The sequence below is a fragment of the Pleurodeles waltl genome, chromosome 9 (genome assembly GCF_031143425.1).
Source record: "Pleurodeles waltl isolate 20211129_DDA chromosome 9, aPleWal1.hap1.20221129, whole genome shotgun sequence".
Taxonomy (NCBI): domain Eukaryota; kingdom Metazoa; phylum Chordata; class Amphibia; order Caudata; family Salamandridae; genus Pleurodeles; species Pleurodeles waltl.
Window position 1 is genome coordinate 421,924,354 of NC_090448.1, and position 19,670 is coordinate 421,944,023.

Below are 19,670 nucleotides of genomic sequence, written 5' to 3' on the forward strand. Positions count from 1 at the left end.
GGGTAGAGTGTTGTGGCATAGAGTGTGATGGCATACAGTGAAGTGGTGTAGAGTGCCGTGGCATAGAGTAGATTAGAGTGACATACAGTGTATTGATGTAGAGTGCAGGGGCATAGAGTAAAGTGCACTAGCTTAGAGTGTATTAACATAGAGTGCAGTGGCGTACAGTTCAGTGTTGCATAGAGTGGAGTTGTGCAGACTAGCTTGGTGTTGCCTAGACTGGAGTGGTATAGCATCAAGAGGCGCAGAGTGCAGTGGTGTAGAGAAGCGTAAAGTGCATTGGCAGAAAGTAGAGTGGTACAGAGTAGAGTATAGAGGCATAGTTGAAGTAGCATAGAGTGCAGTAGCATAGAGTGGAGTGGTTCAGAGTGGAGAAAAATGCATTGTCCCATAGTGCCGTGGCATGAAGTGGTGCAAAGTGGAGTGATGCAGAGTATGGTGTGGTGCAGAGCAGAGTGGAGTATGCATGATGTGGCAACACGCTGCCATTACAGACAACATGTTTTTGATTGAAATCGCCATTACATTGCTAAGACATATAGGGCCTGATTACAACTTTGGAGGACGGTGTTAAACCGTCCCAAAAGTGGCGGATATACCACCTACCGTATTACGAGTCCATTATTTCCTATGGAACTCGTAATACGGTAGGTGGTATATCTGTCACTTTTGGGACGGTTTAACACCGTCCTCCAAAGTTGTAATCAGGCCCATAGTTTTTCAAATAAACTATACAGTGGACAGACAATGATGTATGGAAATTGTATCCCCTAATGCAATGATTTTTAAAAATCACATAGAGGTATTTGTTTCAAGCACAGTTCAGAATTAAAAAAAAATGTGCTTAAGTTGTACTCCTAATTCTGATATATTCTGAAGTTTATTTAAAAGTTTTCATGTGATACAAAAAACTCTTTCCTAACCCCATAGTCCGGCAAGATTGTCACATAAATCCTCTTACTTTGAAGTCAGAGAAAGGAAAGTAAACACTAAGGGCCACATGTACAAATATCAGGTTTTGTAAGTCTCAAATTGCGAGTCTTAGAGACTCGCAATTTGCGAGTCACAAATCCTGATGTACAGCAGTGTCAATTACACTGTTTGCAATTCCCAATGGGGTCGCAAAAGACCTAACTCATAAATATTCATGATTTGGGTTGCAATTTGCGACCCCATTGGGAATAGCCGCACTCACAGGGATGGTGGCCTGTTGGGGACAGCAGACCACCATGTCTGTGACTGCTTTTAAATAAAGCAGTGTTTTGTTTTTTTTAAATGCAGCCCGTTTTCATTAAAGGAAAACAGGATGCACTTAAAAAAATAATGAAAAGTTTTCTTTTCATTTTTTTCAGAGCCGGCACTGGTCCGCGGGACCACTGCCTGCTCTGAAGAAATATGTTTGCATCCATTCACACATGGGAAGGGGGCCCATGGAGACCCCTTCCGGTTTGCGAATTGGTTAGCACCAATTTGAAATTGGTGCTAACTGCGACTGTTTTGCGACCGCATTTACGATCACAAAACAATCATACATTGCACTGCGACTTGCAATTAGGAAGGGAATGCCCCTTCCTAATTGTGACTTGCAAACCCTTTTTGTGATTCTGTAAATAGATTACCGAATTGCTAAATTGGGTCTGTGCATCGCAAAATGCTTTTTTCTTGTCGCAAACGGCCCAATTCTGCGAATCGGGCAGTTTGCAACAAAAAAAGGCTTTGTACATCTGGCCCTAAGTTCCCACCGAAGACAGAGCCTGACATTTGACCTTGTTCTTTGAATGGACAGCAAAGGTGATGAGATAAAAACAAGATTTACAGGCCTGTTTACAGAAAGGGAGCATTCTGAAAGATACTGTAAATAAGGTTTGGGCAAAAGCAGGGACGAACTCAAGCTGCATAGCCTAAAACACATAAATCTAGCAAATTGAAAGCAACAAAATATGAGTTACAAACCACAAAGCCAATGGCAAGCAATGGGCAGAATGCATTCCTAAGGAAGCTCTATGAATGTATTTAAAGTGACAGCCGTGGGAAACTTTATGGGGCATGTCCAGTATTTTAGTCCAGTCCGTATCTTGCAAAGGCTTGGCCACATCAATCACTCAGGTAGTATGACAATAAGACCTGGAGTCGTCTCAATGTTGCAGGAAAGGTCTGCACACCCATTCTATCAATTTGCCACCAGTTCTGATGGAGTAGAGCTTCTGGCACACCTCATGTAGGGTTAGTGCTAGGAGGAAGACATGAAATAGGGCATTTAATGATTGTTTAAGGTGGTTGTAAGTAAGAAGTTGACTAGGTGAAGATGGTAGTCTGCCACAATGGTTTGGAAATTTAGTAGCTTACCGTACAGAAACAAATACCCCAATTTTAAGACACCTGCAGCATGCCACTGATGGAGTTGCTCTGAGCACAGCCGCCCTGTTGAAGTGGGAAAGCTTAGCAAAGGTAGTGCAGGAGCACAGGGTTTCTTCGTGTCAGTGAGTTTAAAGGTTCTAGCAAGAGAAAGCGGTGCATGATAACCCCGGATGATGATCTGTAGAATGGTCACTAGGAAACAATGAGCAGTGCAGTAAGCCATCCTTAAAAGTCTTTATGGATAAACCCCATCTCATGCAGTGGGGCGGGCAGAAAGCCAGCGAGCCACCCATTGGACCTGTGCAGCTGAATACTAGTGTTTTAAGTCCAGAAGGCCTAACCCACCCGCAGTCACAGGTAGCTTTAGAGTAGAAAGAGCTACCTGATGTCGCCCAGCGACCAAATCAGATGTGTGGCCTGTCTGAAGAAGGAAAGAAGGACGAGCAGGGAAAGGCTTGCAAAATAATACTATCATCAGGGTAGCACACCATCTTCACTAGTGCCATGTGGACAACTACAGAAAGCAGAAGAGAAGACCAAAAAGCAAACTGGGCTCAGAGAGACCGTGATGCTCTGCCAAGATTCCCATCCTGCAAATCAGTGGGAGAATGGTAGATATTAATCACTAGGTATCGAAAGGTAAGCGGCTCCCAGTTCAATCTGAGGTCTAATTGTATAAAAGGGGAAAACAGTGCCATATGTTAAAATTACATTTTGATTTTTTTACATTTTGTTTGTGCAATTTACATCCCAAATATTTTGAAGATTCTATGTGTTCTTGACACCTAGGGATAACCCAGCTCACTAGTTGGGCTTTTGCTCAATTTCAAAACTATTTTAAGACATGGACAAAGCAGGCAATTGCCTTGCACAACCTTGCAAGGGGCCTGGCCCCTGCTCACCCTTCACAAGCACGAACAGCAGACCATTGCACCAGAAGAGTTTGTCAAGGTGGATGGGTGTTGATTGTTCAACCACTTGACAGTGCCCCTTCTGTTTCTCTCCTGTCTGCAGAGACAACTCCCCATGTACCCAATACCTTCCGATAGTCTTGCTGGCCCCATCTTGTCTGATTTTTGGAATCGTCCCACCTTGTTCTTCTCTTCCTTATTTATCCGGTTCCTAGCAACAACCTCCTATTTGAGCTCGATTTCATCCTCCTCTTTTATTATCTTTCATTGGTAGTACGGTTTCCCAGTTCTGAGATAAATGTAGAGTCCCAGACAACACACTAGTACTGTGAGACTGCAGACAAGTTGTGGGTACCTCACATCCTGACATTAGGTGTGAGACTGTCACCCACACCATCTGCCCTGCCTCATTATATATTTTTTAGGTTGAAAGTCCATGGGCGGTTGGGGTGAGCCACATGTTTTTGTTCAATTTGTTTAAACTAGCGTAAGGTTAATTACCTTAATGTTTCCCTGTTTGCCAGAGGTTTTAAAATGTTCAGAAACATAATCAAAATGTTGTTGTTACTTTCTCTCTAAGAAAGTTTGGCTAGATTTAGGTAGGGGTGATGGCCTTGACACAGTGATAAAGGGTATTAATTTACTACTGAACAAGTATGTAATGTGACACCTGAATGTTGCATACTAGGAGGCAATCACAAAAAGACCACAATGAATAAATAGTGCTATGTTAACAAAGAGTAATTAAACGCACTGATAACCTAATGGGGTATGGAATCTCTTGGGTGTGTCTGTAAAACTGAGTTTGTTCTTGAATTTGTGTCCTGAATTTTGACCCTTTGTCCTGATTTTTTTACAGTCCTGTACAGAATTTGCCTCAATGCCAGGTGCTCACCCTAGATGTACGCAGCACCTGCTTGAAAACATGAGCCTGTTGTCCTAGCCGACAGCAGCAAAATCGGAAATCTGCTGACGGTGCCAAAAAGATCCCATGAATGGGGCGGGAGGAAGAAAGGGGTGGACTAGAAAAGCGATTGCAAGGAGCTTGAGGGCTGAGCTAGAGGGATTAACAGACAGCTAGAATGTGGAACGGGAAGTAGAAAGATACAAAAATCAGAAAGCGAAACTGAAAGTAACCAGGCGACTTTGAACAGGATATTTAGAGTTAAAAAGAGGAGATACCTTTGCCTGAGCACGTAGAGTTGACTAAAAACGAGCAGAAGTGTATGTTGGAGGCGGGGCAGCGGTAGCTGAGATGAGGCAGAGCAGCAGCCCTAACGTAGAACATTTTAAAAGGGCACACATATTTTGGTATTCTGAAGTATAGTTTACGAGAACGGGTGAAAGTACAGATTTCTTTATGGTCGTGTGAGCGGCTCCACAGTCCTGAAAACTGCTGCTGAAGCACAAACCTACAGCCGCTGGCAGGGATCTGAAAATGAAGATTTCCTTCACGAGAAGCGAGAAACCTGCATTGCAGCCCAGAAACCTAACTGCCAATATAAACCGCTTTTTTACATTTTTTCTTAACTGGGGGAAAAATATTTAGAAATCATCTTCCTTTACTCTTGTTTTGGGTTGGTCGATCCAGAAGCCTTTGTGGTGTCGGTAACCAACTCTTCCCCGTGGGATTCTGCATGAGAAAATATACTTTTAGGACCTAAAATCAAACTTAAGGTGAGCCATTATTGGTAATATTTGTGCAGATATGTCAATTGCGACAAAATAAGACGAGAGGTCGGTTTGCATGGATCTTGCCAAGGTTGAAAGCAGGTTTCAGTACCCAGAAAAATCTAATTGCCAAGTTTTTAAACCTCTTTTATGTGGGTCTTTCTTGGATTTTCAGAGAAAATCGTTAACTTTCAAATACAGCTAATTAATTCATGGAAGTGACAGTAACATTTTGAAAGTCTACAAAACTGGACCTTTTTAAGAATGACTTAGTGCACCCAAAATTCCCGGTATTCTCCCACATGAGACGCATGAGTGTAGTGGGAAGAGTAGCAAACACCAAAGAACTTAATTCACAGCAAGCTTGTCACACAAAATGTCGAAAGTACACCGAATTGAATCCAACAACATGATCACCTAAAAAGATCACTTTTTCTATTTCCAAGCAGTGTTCCAAGTATAAATAGTGTTAGTGCCCTGGTGACAGTGCTAAAAAGAAGCACATTTGAAGATGACACACTGCCCAAGTTTTGAGTATGTACACTACTCAAGTTACGTTGTTCATCATGTTCAATTACAGGAAAATCATGAGAAACCTGAACAACAGCTCCGCATCACAACAGGAGCTCTAGATCTCCTCAGCTCAATTCTCACACTGCGCCCTGCCAACTTTCTTCTCTTTAACACTAACAAACATGGAACACAAAGCCGCTCAACATTCCATGCTGACTGGAACATGGTAGTGCAACCACACCCAAGTGTCTCCAATACTCCTTTCTCCTCCAAAGACAACACCATAATGACATTTTATAACGGAAACAACATATTCCTATCCCTAAACTACAGATCTAAAACAAGACACAAACGTTTGTGCACTCACCTAAAATGAAATACTATGAAAAACCTACAGAGAAAACAGGAAATCATCACCTGATAATTATTTGCACCCTATATGGCAGGACATAGTTCCTGAGAGAGAAAATGATTTCACAGAGGATAGCATTTTCCCTGATCTTCACAATCAACCTATCTTTTTACCACACATTTGCCTATGGCCATACCATTTTGCACCTGATCTTGTCCGATATTTACTGAGCAATACTTCATCACTCATCTCTTATCATAACCACTAGTAATAGTGTAGCATCACTCATCTTTCTTCATAACCACTGATAAAGCTCACTGTTGGCCTACTGCTTCAGCATCATTTATCTCCTTCACACATCACTGGTATACATACCTTTAACCCGGTGCAATGGCGTCACGCGGTTCTTCTCACTCACACACTTCAGGTATGCACAGCGTCGTTAAAGATCTCACAAGCAAATATGGAGCAGCTTGCATCTCCATGCCAACTATTTCCACATGGCTTACATCCTGCCTGCTGAAGCTGAAACACAAGCAATAAGCATTGGCAGTGAAGTACAAGCCATGTTCCCAAAATTCAAGCAGAACAATAAAAAGTTTGAAATAGAGTTATTGCCCCTTACAAACAATCTCATTATATGAAATACCCCAGGTTTCACATAGCGCAAACAAGAGATATTTAAAAACACACAAAATCATTAAAGAAATGTGTGATACTCAAAGCAGCCACAACCTTAATCAAGATGTTCAAGATGTGCCTGCGGCCTGCACCCGCAGATTGATGTAGGTGGAAATTAAATCCGAAACCAAAGCAGGCCAATTTCATCGGAATATGTAAAAAAAAAAAAGGGTTCCTTTCAAAGTCGAAATGCCAAATTTTGAAAACATTGGCTTCAGTAAAGTGTCGTTCATGAAGAAATTCCGGGCAGCAGCAAAGTAGTTGCAGCATAGACCCTGTTATAGGTATAGGATCTACAAGAACCAATCCTAAAGTCCATCCCCAGCTAAAGCAAAGTTCATGACCATCAGTCTTGCACTCAGAATGTTTTTGTCTTGTCCCCCATAGCTGCAAGCCTGGACCAAGTTGAGGTCTGCCTGCCTCGAAAGAGATCGGGCCTGTTTGGTCAGGATGATTTTTACATCTGAATACGGGTTAAGGCAGTGCTTAAGGTGTCTGCCTCCAAGTTAAAATCTATGTGCTTTATGTGCTTTGAATATGGATTGTCTGACTTAGAAATAAAGACCTCTTGGAAGGCAGTCTTCAAAGAGTCCGGTTTGGGATGCTGTACAGAATAATAATATTTCAGAAAGGACGCCTTACACTCTATATCTTGCTCAGTGAGGCCAAATTCCAGGTGAAGTAATGACCGGCAGGTGTATTTTGGGAGATGGAATAGTCTTCTTTAAGCAGGACATTGTGATCTGTTTAAAATAGAGGCAAGCTTTCCTGGATAAGCTTGGTGGCCATATGAAAATGTAGGTATTAACTTTGCCTGTGTAACTTGGATGATGGCTTCAGCCGAAGGTGCAAAAAGATGGGAGTTTAGTTTAGATAAAATTAATATGACCCCTAGCTAACTTCATGGCTACATGTTTTATGGGAAGGCTGGCCTTGCTGGTGTCTGAGAACCATACACCTAGGTTACTGTTGCTTGTTGTCTAAGGTCATTACTTTCGTTTTATTGACACTGACCGTCAGCTTGTTGTCTTCGATGTATCTGTTTAATGCATTAATGAATTATTGGGAGTCTTCTCGAAATCCTGCGGGGGATATGAGTTAGCTTTGTCAAGTGAGCATCCTAAATCAGCAGTATAAAGATTGACTAACATTGGGGCTAGGATGCAGCCTTGTTTTAAGACCCAACTGGTTGTAATTTGATGTGTGATTAAGTTCTCCCTTCAAGTTTTGATGCGGACCAATGTGTTTGTATAAAGCAAGATAATTGCTCTCAATAGGTCAGAAGAGATTCCCTAATCCGCTAATGTAGACCAAAATATATTTCAATTGAGACAAAAGCCGCTGACTACTCCACTTAACATGCAAATGAGTGCAGTCTTGATGGTCAAAGGGTGGTCAGTCAAATAAGACGGGGCAACCGTGTTATTCAACATGGACAAGTGTCTTCTAAATCCTGTTTGATAGAAGGGGATAATCTTGGCCCTGAGTAACCAAGCCAAATTTGGTGTAGGCATTGGCCACCATGTCCAGTAATGCAATCAGGCGGTAATTACTTGGGGTCTCCTTTTCTGTATATTGGATAAAGGATTGACCCTTTCTAAGAGTGAGGAATTTCGGCTGATTGAAAGGAAGACCTATAGAGGGGGATTAGTAGGTCCACCCAGAAATCAATGTTTGATTATTTAAAAAGTGGGCCTCGTAGGCCATTTGGACCCGGTGCCCCAATTATTCTGATGGATTTGATAAATTTGCAGACAGTGGTCTTGTTGAAAACCTTACTTGAATGCAAATCATGTTCTGATTCAGATATTCGGTGCCTTTACTCACGATCATTATGCGTCTGCTTCGGTGTCAAGTGAGGTAACATGCTCAATCCATTTTCCCTGTGGGGCGCCATTCTCTTTAACAATAGGTGTTTTGTTTAAATCATTGATGTATTGCCAACATTTATTTTGATTTTTGCACGTTAAAAGCAAATGCACATGGAGCCAATCTGATTCTGTGTATCGTGCTTTAGTATTCCACAAGAGAGAACAATGAGCTTTTCTCGTTTTACTTAGCTGAAGCTAGACAGTCAGAATTGTTTTCTATTGACTATATCTTCTAGCTGTAGTGTTTAGGGCTCTGGCGTGCCATGGATGGATGCTGGTCATTTGCTTCCTCACTACCCATAGCCCACAGTTATTTTGTGGCCTTGAGGCAAAATATAATAATTCTATTATTAGATCCCAGTCTTGAAGCAAGTGGCCAGGTTGAATGGTCAGTTGGTGGATGAATGCTTTCCATTTGTTAAAGTGAGCCAGACAGCCCTTATTCCATGCGAGTCTCTTTAGTAGCATGTTCTTTTCCTTAATTGTTGAAAGGCCCAAAGTTCTTATTTGAGTGGCTGAGTGATAATCTAGGCCAAACCGCATAATAGCTGGATTATGATCACTTTCTGACCGAACCTGCATGGAATAAGCCAGAAATAATTCCATCAGAAAGAGCCATGTGAAGGTATAATCTATGGTATTATCTCCTTAAACGTAGGTTGAGGATTATCAGTAGGCGCAATGGCTGTTTGCAAGGATACCAAATTGTGAGAAAACAGCCAACTGGCTATGTCTGCTGTTGAATAAAAACTAACCCTTAGTTTTATGTCAGTCGGGTCGTCCAGCTCAAGTATTTTAAAGTCTCTCGTTATCAATACTTCATGCAAGCCGAATTTGCAGATTGAGTCACCAAGTGCCTCACAAAAAGCCATCAGGTTGACCTTGTTCCCTCGAGTGTGTGTCCTAAGATATACATTGATCAGCAAGATTGGTTTTGCCCGTTTCTGTATCTTACAGCCCTTGATTGTAACTGCCTGCATTGACAGACTTTATGAGTCTATGTCCAGTATCTCCAGCTTCGCATTCATAACTGTGTAGATCGGGAGGACGTCCAAAGTTGCTAGTCTTGAGAGTTGCATGATGCAATCCAGATAATCCTGCTATCTGTACAGACGCCATTGCTCAAGTTTCTTGTAGACAATGTATATCGGCCCCTTCAAAAATGTGGATGTGTCTGGGTGGGTGAGTATCATCCTTAAACCTGTAACAACCCACGAAATGATTGGAAAGCAGAAGCGGCTGGATGATATTGCATTTTGCTTTCCCTTTTTGAAGATATAGCTCATGCCTGGTAAGGCTGGATGATATTGCATTTTGCTTTCCCTTTTTGAAGATATAGCTCATGCCTGGTACGGCTGGATGATATTGCATTTTGCTTTCCCTTGTTGAAGATATAGCTCATGCTAGGTACAGTTGTCATGCCTCGCAGGTTGCCATGGGTACAATCCAGCTCCTCTCTGTTATTGACTGAGAGTGCATGAGTATCCTAAAATCACTGTCTGCATGTTTAGTGTTGCCTACTGAAATCTGCAAATTGTTTTGAAGAGTTCGATCCAGTGCACCATTAGCTCCTTTGAAAATACTGATGGTGCAACCCTTGCTGCCCGCCAGCTTGTTGTTATTCAAAACGTGGGGATACTTTTCAGGCTCCATATTTCTTATTGCAATACCCCATTAAGTCAAGTGGCCTCTCATTCAGTATTCAGTCGCCAATAATGGTGTTTCCCAAGTAACAATCTGGATTTGGTATTTGGGGCAAATGTTTGTGTATCAAATTGGAGTCGTTATCTCATCATTCTGAAGTTGGCTCGAAGTTGGGATGTGATGCAATAGTAGTACAATATTTCCCCTGTTCAAAGTGTCTTTTGTACTCTTGAGGTGTGTAATGGAGAAAAGATCAGCTTATGCGCACTAGAGCAATCACTAGGGTTCCCGGCAGCCTTGACGGATGGCAATATATTTAATGACATATGATTATTTAAGGACTGGGTAGAAGAATGATCTTCTGAAGAAAGCAAAGGCAGAATCAAGGAGCCTACCAGTTGTTGCCTGTCACAAATGGCATCTGAAGGACCAGATTTCAATCCCACAGGTTCAGGGAGCGTTGCTGGGTGCTTCCGGTCCTGAGTTTCTACAGCCAATTTGCCAAGACAGACTGGCAGAGGCTGCACTTTGCCACCATTGTCCAGCCTTTTATGAATGAGTGTCCCAACATCCTAAGCCTCCTGCAAAGATTCCTGAGAGGCTCGTAGATCAGTCTCAGGAAAATCCAACTTGTTGATGTTCATTGTGACATTAGATGTTTTAGGCTGTGGTTTACAGAATATAGGGAAAGGTGTCTGTTTTGCTGTATGATTAATGAAAGCCTTACAACATGTATTCAGAATGCACCCCCTGCCAGGTAGGGAATTTTTCTTTTTTTCTTAACTCTTTTCTTTTCCCTTCTTGTAAGAGATTTAAGGGGGTACTTGGTTTGCATGATGAGATGGCGAGATAATCAACTGTCCTGCAGTTAGCCCTAAAGACTTTCTATTTATGTTTCGAGTTACTAAGGGCAGGGTTAAAGGATCTTGAGTCACCACTGCTGAGAGTCTTTTTACTTTAGTTTGCTCAAGGTGTGCTTGATCCACGCTAACTTCACCATTGGTATCCTCAGTTGTGTCTGGTGAGTCAACTGCTTTATCCATGCAGATAACCTCCCCTCTTTGCGGTTTAATATTCCTGAAGTTCTCCACCAGGCTAGTTAAGATGTCGGGTGGATTGCAGAGTTTGTCCACTTTGGGGGAGCAGGCACATTCCTTGCTTACATTGATGGACTTGAATGACCTAAGCATGCAGTCCAAGTTATTTATTTTGGTTTCCATAATGGAGATAGAATTAGCAAGTACTTGCATCAAATCGATTTGAAGTTCCAATTTATGTGACTGCCAGGTTAAGGCATTTGTAGCTGGAAGTACGGTTGTATTGATAGACACCAATGTGTCCTCCATTGAGGTGCTCCTGCGTGAACCAAGACCCCTTGCCTTGGAGGATACACTCCAAGATGTGGGGTCACCCGACACCTCAAGCAACTTGCCATCTGTGTCTCCATTCAACTCTCTGTCAATGAGTGGAGTGCTAAGTAGCCTCCTTTGGTTTAACTGAGAGTCCTGCAGAGATAGATAAGACTGCATTAATTGAGTGGAGGGCATTCAAAGTGAGCACACTTGCCTTCCTCCACACGCCCCACTGCATAATATAATAATGCATCATTCCAGGGCACGCTGACAACCATCCACCCCCAAACACTGTTTTCAGAAGCTTGCTTGCATCAACTGAGCAACTGATTTCTCTCTTTAGACTTTTTGTTTTTTGAAATTAACAAAGATGGCATTACGTTATCACACTCACCTGTGTCCTTCCTTTGGAGTAAGTTGTCATTGACCACGACCACATGCCATTTGACACAAATAATTCAAGTCGCTTGTGCTGTCCATTGGGACATGCTGTCATATCAGCATATGCCATTTGGCACCCTGTATATAGCAGCAGTTGCCTGAACACTGGCACCCCTCTATATAGCAGTAGTTGCCTGAACACAATGAGGTGATGGTATGACCACATTCATGTAATTTTCTCTCTTGACTGTGGGTATATCACAAGGTATCTCCTTTTATTTTTAGGGATACCCATGCCATGGTTTAAAAATAGGAATGGAGAATGTATTGTGATACTCAATGGTTCATACCTACAACTTGATAATCGTACTTGTCTACTCCCAGCAATACAGCTCTCTCTCACACTCCTGCACTGAAAGGAGATATTAGACCATAAGTTCTTCAGCAGTTACCGGAAGCTAATGGATGCACCTCTCAGATGTCACCCCATGTTTGCCAAGTTCCTGCATTGTGCTGGACACATTCTTTTATCTGAAGAGTTTGAAGTCTCATTATGTTTCCATTTAAAAACTTTGTTAGTGCGAAGACTAAAGAACTAACGAGTTTGGCCTGCAATAAAGGTTTACTCCATAGCTGCTGTTAACAACAAGCAATGCAGGCGCAGAAGAGTTCCCATCAAGATAACTAGTGGGGAAAAGACAGCATGTCACAATATGTGCAACCTAAAGAGGACTTTTTTTTTGCAGCCTCTGCGGAGGTGGGGAGAAATTGTAATTAAGTTGAAGGCTCTGTAGCTTTGATATGTGGGTGCCATGTTCAGTGTGTTCGCACAGCAAAGTTACCAGGCTTCCCCTGTTGGTTCGGAACAGGAAAAGAAATAGGACCGACAGCTTTAGGTACTTAGACTGACACCCAAATGAATGTGCAGCCTGTTGGTCTGCGGTTACAATTGGCGGAGGCAGTAGATGCTTCGCCAGTGGAACACATGAATGTTCGACCACCTCTAAATAAAGCAGGCAAATTGAGTTTGGTGAACAGTGTACTATATCATGTGCCAGAGCACCCAGTCCACCAAGCTATAAGACCCTTAAATGTGTCATCTCTGAGAGCAGTTCCCAAGAAAGTCGTAGTGGGAAGTGAGGTCAGTGAATGATTTTATAGGGGAAGAGGAAAACACTGTACATTACTCGAGTGTGAAAGATGCAACAATGGTAGTTGAGAAGCGTGTGGTAAGTGTGGAGAAGGCAAAGTGTCATATTAAGTCATAATTTCACCTACTGCTAGTTCATCCACAAGATTTGACAATAATTTGCATGTAGATAAGACTTCAATTACAGAGTTTTCTTTTTCTTGCTTTTTGGACATTGTAGTTAATTTTTGCAGTGTTTAGTTCAGTGGCCACTGGATCTGTGAAAGTGACCTACTATTTGGATGACTCCTTTTCTGCTGGAGCAACAGTGGGAATGATGTACAGGGAAGTGGTGATGAGGTTTCACGGGTTTGGTTGATGAGTTGGGGTGCTGCAGGCACCATGGAAAACAGAAAGTGACCACCTAGTGAGGTTATGTTCTTAGGTATTGAAATAAACAACAGAAACAAAGCTACTGGAACAGAAAGAAGATGCAATACTTTACTATGCTAGCATACAATATGCCAAAAATTGGAGTTGAGAAACGTTCAGGCCCTTCTGTGGATTTTGAATTTTGCATGTCATGTGGTACAAGCAGGGTGAGCATTCTTCAGCAGCATGGGTCTTACAGTGTCATGAATACTGATGGCATGTCATCAGGTGCGTTTGAAAGCGGGAGCTGACATGCATGGCCTTGTTTTTGAGGAATTCCAAAGGTGTGGTGCTGTGATGATGTGGTGTCTCAAAGATTAAATGGGACTGCACATCTTTTCTTACAAGTTGTTAGCATGTTGTTTTGGAGTGCACTGGCAGAGCAAGTAGCAAGCTGAGAAATGGCCCAAGTCTGCCAAAGAGCAGAAATTGCATTGTATTTTCAGCAATCTTCCAATGAATAGTGTTGTTACGGGGAAAGATACTAGCAAACCAGAAAGTAAATTTCAGTGGGGGAAATGAGTTGGTTGTGGCGAGAAGTGAACAGTCAGGCAGCAATGAACAGGCAGGTTCTGAAACCCCTGAGCTTGTTCATAGTTGGGCTAGAAATCACAATATGTTTGGGGCATAGCACATCCCCTTTGTGAATAATGATGCAGTTGCTTTATCTGATTCGCCGTGGCAGGGGTTCGGTGGGTTAGCGCCACAAGCAGCTTTGGTCGAGATGGAGAAATTGTTGGGACTGTTCGAGCGGTCTCAACAACAGTCTACAGGCATGACCAGCATCATTTTCATGCATTGGAGTTGTAAGGCACTGGGTGTCTAGATCTGGAGGAGGTGCAAAAAAATATTAGTATTTGTATAATGAATTTGATTGCAATGGTTTGTTGATGGTCATAGATGCAGGAACACTGATGGCGTGGTATTACAAGGTCAGTGTTTTGGGGCTTGGAACCCTCAGTGAGTGAGATGGAACATATGATGTGAGAAGCTTATGAGAGGGAGAAGCGGGTAATGGAAGAAAGGCTCATAAAAACACAAATTTAAAAGAATATTGGGACACCTGGGTGAAGACTGTTTTGCAGAATGGGGCTGTCTGCTGTTCAGATTCTGTATGGTATGGCTATTGTGGGGTCTTTCAGGTTTTCCAAAGTGTGAAGTGTCCAGGGCACAATTAAGGTGGGAATGATCAGGCTTAATAGGCTTTAAATGAACCAGGAGGGAGCAAGTAACTATGTGGTGGTAAGAGATGTGGGAGCAGACCAAAATGCCCGCAAAGGGTACTGCAGGATTTTTTACCTTTAAGCAGGGCCCCTGGAATTTTGCGGCAGGGGAGGGCCAAACTACACAGCAGAGTTGAGTAAACTATGCAGCAAGAAAAGGCAAATTGTGTGGCTTAATGCAGCACATTTTATGATAGTATTATGTCATTATGCTGTCATTTTTAGGGTTGAGCGCGCGCAAGCGCTCTGGCCCCTGTTGTAATCTCTCTATGGGCTTTTAACCACACCCATCAGTTTGGCTGGTTCGTGGGCTTGCCTTTTAAGAATTGCTTGATTTCATTAGTGAAAGTTGTGCATACATCATGCCTTTTCCGGTGTTTAGCCCTCCTCTACAGCACCGGTAAACTACTGAAAACATACAGGGCTCTGTGTTTTCTGAATGGCTTCTGCACTATTTCTTTTTATGTCCTACACAGCGCGATCTCGCTTGGCCCGTAGTCGAGAGCTTTGCATGACAGTGACCGTTACATGGATAATTCTACTTTTGCTGGTTACATGGATAATTCTAATTTTGCCGCTAACATGGATAATTTCACTTTTGCCGATACGTTTCACTGCAAACGAACTTCTGTTTCCTTTTCTGTGTCTCCTTCACGCTCATGGTGACAATCGGCTCACATATGTGAAACTGTTTTACTTTTCACTATCAGTTTATGTGGCAAGAAAAGTCTGGTTAGGAGTTTACAATGCTAATATCTCTAATTTGAGCAAATGCGAGACCCATTGGATTGCAAATGCTTTTTACACTTGTTAATACTGTGTGGGAATTGGTTGCACCTCATTTGATCCAGATTAACAGTGAAACATAGCAGTAAACAACATTAAGGTGACAAGTCAACCTAAGCAAAGGGCCTTCCACTGCGTGGCAAAACGGGGCACTGCGCTTTTAGTGATTTTTGAACCATTTGAGCTAGAAACAATTCTTTTTGTGAAAACCTGCAGATTATTCAGCAGATGGTGGATTATGTGGCAAATGCGGCAAATCTATAATTATTTGAAAAACGCTGCGTCCGCACAATCACATAATTCCAGTGGCTCTGACTTTGGGGGAGATGAGTGTTTATTTTGGCACGAAATGTGCCCTCCTATGACATTTTCAGTTGGTGAGAGTTTTCAAGGTTATGCTTGAAACATTTTAATTTGCCAAGGTGGAAATACAGGATGCATTCACTCAGGTTTGGGGAAACTACAGAGGATAGTGGGTTGGGTTTTTTCTGACAAGCAGAAGGGCAAATGGATGTTGGGTCAAACTGTAGGAGAGGTGCTCGTCTTGCGTTGGTTTTACATTTTGAGGTCTAAAATGGGTTTCCAACCACCCTTGCCATTTCTCTTATTCATTCTTGTATGTAAAGTCGCGGCTCGCTGCGCTAATAAGGGGCGGGGTGAGTGCAGCGCAACAGGGGAGGGGAGGAGCAGGATACATTTAATTATTTTTTAAAACTTACCTTCTCCGCCACTGCGCCGCTCCTCTTGCTCCTGCCTCTCCAGGCAGGCACAGGCTTCCAGCCAGCCCTGCGGCTAATCCTGTCACTCCTCCGAGGGGGTGATGGTGGAGGGGGAGGGGTTTACGCTCCTCCTCCCTAACTGAGAAGCCGCCCCTGTGTATGCATATTTCGCTCTGGGACTGTTTAAAAGGAAAAGACAAGTTTAAATATGTGGCTATTCATTCATAATGTTTTCAGCCTAGCAGGCAGAAAAGAAATGTTTGGAAGGCCGTTGGGTTTCATCAGAGAAAGAGTTCAAGCAGAATTGTGGAGAAAATATACACTCAGGACAAATACTACTTACCTTTGCTGAACTGCACAAGGAGATTAGAGTGACAAATTTGCTTGTGATACCCTTGGAGGGAAAACTGTTTAATGCAGCGTACTGGGGAGATATTGTTAAAGCAGCTGAAGCGGAATCTCACATAGGTTAGGAGACATTGAGTAGATACTCAGATTGTTTGGATGGAATAGGTACTACGTTGGTTTTGAAGGGGTGTACTGAAACTGCTGATAGACAAAGAAAAGAGGAAAGTGAATAGAGAGATGCAGGTTTTTTGTCAGTTGGATGGGTGTGAAAAGAGAAAACAAAAGGACGTGAAGTTTGAAGGATAGTTTGTTTGTAGAAGATAAAGTACTCTTTTGTGTTTCACAGCAAATTACTGTCATCTTAGAAATGTGACAGTGATTTAAGTGTTATCGCAAGAATTGTTATGGGCAGAACAGGACAGCATACTGTGCTTTGTGATTCTTTAGTTGTGACCAGATATTTTTATCTGTCACTGGAGTTGACACCTACTGACCCTCTCATGTAAAGTTCCACTTCTGTGCTCTTACCAAACTCCTAGTACAAACATCACAGGTATGTATTGTGCTTGTTGGTGTGTGTAGCCTTTGTTGTAGATACATGGTGTGTGTAACAGCCATGCTAATGGAGGTCTGTATGTTCCATTTTGAAAGGCCTGGCGTTTTCACAAGATGGCAGTGAAGTTGTTTGCACAGACCATGTAGATACATCTGAAACAGGACGGAGGAGACAGACAATGGATTCAGGGTAGAGGAGACGGGGCTCAAATAGAAATTGGATTAGGCCTTTTGCTTGGCAAAAAGCTGCTGGTTAGTCTTATTGAACACTACTATTTAGTGCATGCAGAACTTCAGGCACTACCTACAGGTGATGGTGTTATTCTTCACTTTTTACTTTCAATCTTGAAAAACAAAAATTGGATGAGAATTTCCATCCTTTGCTGTACATTGTTTCTGAAGCAAAATCTCTTAATGGAGGGCTTGGTTGAGTATGTGTGGTGATGAGTGAAGATAGCATAGCACTTTATAAAGCTAAATGCTGGTCTTTTCACGTGAATTGTGAATTGCTCAATAATTTCAAACAGTTTGGCAACTTTTACTAGCATATTGGACACCATAATGCCCAGGGGGATTAAATGACAGACTTGAATTCAGTTGTTTTTGTAAACACACATAGATTAACATTGGCAAATGTTATTTTCTTCAGACAGGAGTTGTTATGAGGGTATCTCGCTGATAACCTTCTATTTAATAGCATTGATGGGAGTCCACCTAAGTGATAACAGATTATCATAGGCACAGATTTTTTTTTTAATGTTAGTTCGTATACCCATGAGGGTACATTGCAGATAACCTCCAGTTTAATTGTATTGATGGGAGATTACCCAACCTAATGTGTATTTTCATTTTTTTTGTTGCACAGAATCGTTGCTGAAGTACATTTCTATGAAAGCGCTTTTACAGTGTTTTTATATTTTTTGTATTTTGTTAAATGTTTAAAAAATAATTTAAATAATATATACATTATTTGTTTACTTATGCTGGGCTTGAGATATAATGCACACCCTGTCGTACATGGGGCAGGGATTGGTGATCAGCTAAACTTGATTTGTACATTTGTTTTCATTTAGGCGTCTCTTAACACCGCACCACCCAATTCACTAGGATTGGTATCCACCACATGATATGAATGTGCATGATTTTTTCACCAACATATCCAGGATAACCACACACTTGTGTTTATTTACTTCATTCATAATTTAAGCAGATTTTACAGTTCAACATGGCGGGTACTTACAGAACGGACTGTTTTGTCCGTCCTTGATTACCATGAGAATGGGGAGTTCATAATACTCACAGAACATGGTGTCTGGTATGGTGAGAGGACAAAAAAAAAAAATCTAGCTTACGCATCAAGAATTTTCAACTCTATTAAGGACACGGAGGCGAGGATTATGCTTCTCCTTCTTTGCTGTTTATTACTGTAAAACTCACAGCAGCCAATAATATTAAAACTTTTGAGAAACTACATTTCCCAACAATATGACATCACAGTCTCAATGCCAATCACAGCATACACTGTCATATAAACACGGCGATCCTTATAACTCTTCCTCTTTCTTTGCGATGAGGCAAAAAATAAGTCTTATAACACGAAGAACAGTTTTAACAGAAGATCCAGGGACTGGAAATCCAAAGGAGGCAACAGCATCCCCAGAGACTGACAGTCGAACAGGTCCGAGTCGGAAGAAGATCCAGTTCTTCGTCAGCCAGACTTTTGTTATGGAACTAGAACAACAAGAAAGAGACAACACCATAACATTCTGTATAATATTGTCATACAGCCCAAAACTGCACATGATGAGGTATAATCCAAAGAACAACTTGATGTGTTTAAACAGTAGTTGTAAATTCGGAAGGCAATGCAAATTCAAGTATGGAACATTAGAACATTCCTATGCATGTAAAACCATTATAAGGGTGGGATATATACAATGCTTGGGTGGGCTAATCCTCGCCTCCGTGTCCTTAATAGAATTGAAAATTCTTGATGCGTAAGCTAGAAGTTTTTTTATTCTATGTCAGGACTGGGGCTTCAGATTATGCTTGTTTAAAGTTGCTGGAAAACAACAGAAGCCACATCTAAAATCGGTTTGTGATAAAATGTTTTGAATGTGGAATCAGATGACCAGTCAGCTGCTCTCATTATATCTAGCAACAGGGATCCCAGAGAAAAAGATTTTGATGCCATTGCCCCTCACACCGAGTGAGTGCCAAACTTAGAAGTGTCAACTCCTGCTTCAGACAGACTCCATCTCACCCAAAGGGCTAAGGTAGCTGAGGAGACTGGATGAAAAAGTTTCGGCAATGCGATCAACAGTTGACCTCCAGGAGGCTGTCGAAGTTCCATGGTACGATCCTCATATTCTTTTAAACAGCGTACAACACAAAGTTTAGTGTCCTCAGGAAAACTAGGAAAAGATCCTTGCCTGGAAAAAGTTTTAGTTCTTTTGGAGATAGAGAAAGTAACACCCTCTGGCGAAAAAGTGCATCCAGAAATGTCTAGAGCTTTCACATCTGATACTCGTCTATATCATACTAAACACAAAAGCATTGTCAGCTTAGCGGAGAGTTGTTTTCTGGATAGATCGGCGTTGGAAGGCCAGCGTTGTAAGAAATTTAGGATAATGTTAACATCCCATAATAGTGAATATTTTGGTTGAGGAGGATTAGCCAAATGGATACCTCTCATTACCCTACTTACCAAAGGATGTTCTCTCACTGGTTTGCCATCCAAAAGT

The 19,670-nt window shown here is 41.9% G+C and overlaps 1 long non-coding RNA gene across 1 annotated transcript in view; it reads right to left on the minus strand.

The window, feature by feature from the left end:
- Positions 1-6,191: 6,191 nt before the first annotated feature.
- LOC138259464 (uncharacterized) overlaps positions 6,192-19,670 on the minus strand; it is a 37,963-nt gene continuing 24,484 nt past the window's right edge. Inside the window, exons 2-3 of the long non-coding RNA XR_011198738.1 lie at positions 16,024-16,202; positions 6,192-6,330 (exon numbers count right to left, since the gene is read on the minus strand). This is a non-coding gene — a long non-coding RNA (uncharacterized lncRNA). The remainder of the gene's footprint in view (positions 6,331-16,023; positions 16,203-19,670) is intronic.